The following is a 2,634-nucleotide window of genomic DNA, read 5'->3' as shown; positions in this document are numbered from 1 at the left end:
ATGGCTGAGGATGTGAGGGAGATTCCCAAACCTGAGCCATTCTTTTTAGATGACATATCTGAGGAATTGTCCCAGATTGAGGTGTCATTTAAAGAAGGTTTTGGAACAAATTGATAAACTAAACAGCAATAAGTCACCAGGACCAGATGGTATTCACCTGAGAATTCTGAAGGAACTCAAATTTGAAACTCAGGAACTACTAACTGTGGTATGCAAGCTATCATTTAAATCAGCTTCTGTACCGGATGACAGAAGGATAGCTAATGTGACGCCAATTTTTAAAAAAAAGTCTCCAGAGGCAATCAGAGACCGATAAACATAACTTTAGTACTCGGAAAACTGGTAGAAACTATAGTAAAGAACAGAATTATCAAACACATAGACAAACATGATTTATTGGCAAAGATTCAACATGGTTTTTGTAAAGGGAAATCATGCTTCACCGATATACTAGAATTCTTTGAGGGGGTCAACAGGCATGTGGACAAGGGGTATGCAGTGTTTATAGTGTACTTAGATTTTCAGAAAGCCTTTGACAAGATCCATCACTAAAGGCTAATAAGCAAAATAAGCTGTCATGAGATAAGCGGGAAGGAAGGTCCTCTCCTGGATCAGTAACTGGTTAAAGATACAAAACAAAGGGTATGTACGGTGAGATGCCAGCAAACCAGTAAAGATCCTGAAACCACTATGGCTTGAAAGAACCCCAGGTAACAAGTAGGAATAAATAGTCAGTTTTCAGAATGGAGAGAGGTAAGTAGTGGTGTCCACCAGGGGTCCGTACTGGGATGAGTACTGTTCAACATATTCATAAATGATCTGGAATAAGGGGTAAACAGTGAGGTGGCCAAATGTGCAGATGATACAAAACTACTCAAGATAGTTAAATCCAAAGCAGACTGAGAAGAGTTACAAAGTCACAAAACTGCATGACTGGGCAACAAAATGGCATATGAAATTCAATGTTGATAAATGCGAAGTAATGCACATTGAAAAACATAATCCCAACTATATGTATAAAATAATGGTCTATACTACGTGTTACCGTTCAAGAAAGAGACCTTGGAGTCATTGTGGATAGTTCTGATAGTAGTGGCAGTCTAAAAAGCTAACAGAATGTTGGGAATCATTAGGAAGAGAATACAAAATATTGCCTCTATATAAATATATGGTATGCCCACATCTTGGATACTGCATACAGATCTGGTTGCCCCATTTCTAAAAAGATATATTCGAATTGGAAAAGGGCAACAAAAATGATTAGGGATATGGAACAGCTTCCATATGAGGGGAGCTTAATAAGACTAGGGCAATTCAGCTTGGAAAAGAGGCAACTAAGAGGGGATATGATAGAGATCTATAAAATCATGACAGGTGTGGAGAAAGTAAATAAGAAAGTGTTATTTACTCCTTTCCATAACAAGAACTAGGGGTTACCAAATAAAATTAATAGTCAGCAGGTTTAAAACAAACAAAAGGAAGTATTTCTTCACACAACACACAGTCAACCCGTGGAACTCTTTTTTAGAGGATGTTGTGAAGGCCAAGACTATAACAGGGTTCAAAAAAGAACTAGATAAATTCATGGAGGATAGGTCCATCAATGGCTATTAGCCGGGATGGGCAGGGATGGTGTCCCTAGCCGCTGTTTACCAGAAGCTGGGAATAGGCGACTGGAGATGGATCACTTGATGATTACCTGTTCTGTTCATTCCTTCTGGGGCACCTGGCATTGTCCATTGTCGGAAGACAGGATACTGGGCTAGATGGACCTTTGGTCTGACCCAGTATGGCCATTCTTATGATTACAGGATCTCGTATGTCCAGAAACTTAGAAACTGCCAAAACTGCAGTCTGACATATCTTTTCAGTAAGTTTTCAATTGGTATGGCACAATTTTTCCCTGAATATGTCATAAGAAAAAAAGCTGAAAGCTCTTCATATCATAGTAACTCACAGGGTACACACATCAGACTCCTCCACTAAGATAAATGCTAAAATGGATTATGACAGAGGTCTTGCAATCAGAAGTGAAGTAAAGGAAAAACTGAATTTTGAAGCAGAAAAGATGACTATTATAACAGTCAAAACTGTAGCATTCTGTAGTTTGGTATAATATAGAAGCTGTTTGCTTTGTGGGGGGTTATGTTAGTGGGAGGTGTTATGAATTGATTTGCATAATTACTTACTTTTCTTGAGACTTCAGAGCTCCTACTTGTAGCATTTATAAATGGTTTGTTGTTGTTCGCCCCCTCCCTGCCATGTCAGATTAGTGCTCCGCTTTTAGCTGACAGGTTTCAGAGTAGCAGCCGTGTTAGTCTGTATTCGCAAAAAGAAAAGGAGTACTTGTGGCACCTTAGAGACTAACAAATTTATTTGAGCATAAGCTTTCGTGAGCTACAGCTCACTTCATCAGATGCATTTGGTGGAAAATGCTTTTAGCTGATTTACTCTTAAAAGCAGATTAGTGATTCCTTTCCTTATTGCACGTTAATATGAACAGAGTACAAAGTGGTTAAAGAAGCTGAAATGCAATTGTATTCTGCATATTTTATGATGGTTTAATTATACTATATTTTTCCACTGCATTATAGCCTGGTTTGTTTCTCTAATAAATTATATTGTTCTTTGAAA

General features: G+C 38.2%; 1 long non-coding RNA gene across 1 annotated transcript; it reads left to right on the top strand.

Moving 5' to 3' along the window:
• Positions 1 to 595: 595 nt before the first annotated feature.
• Positions 596 to 825, top strand: LOC122458013. The gene is made up of 2 exons (XR_006277829.1): positions 596 to 646; positions 722 to 825. It is a non-coding gene; the product is annotated as an uncharacterized LOC122458013 (long non-coding RNA).
• The last annotated feature ends 1,809 nt before the right edge of the window (positions 826 to 2,634 follow it).

Source organism: Dermochelys coriacea, chromosome 11, assembly GCF_009764565.3.
Source record: "Dermochelys coriacea isolate rDerCor1 chromosome 11, rDerCor1.pri.v4, whole genome shotgun sequence".
NCBI lineage: Eukaryota > Metazoa > Chordata > Testudines > Dermochelyidae > Dermochelys > Dermochelys coriacea.
This window is presented reverse-complemented; position numbering and strand designations above follow the sequence as displayed.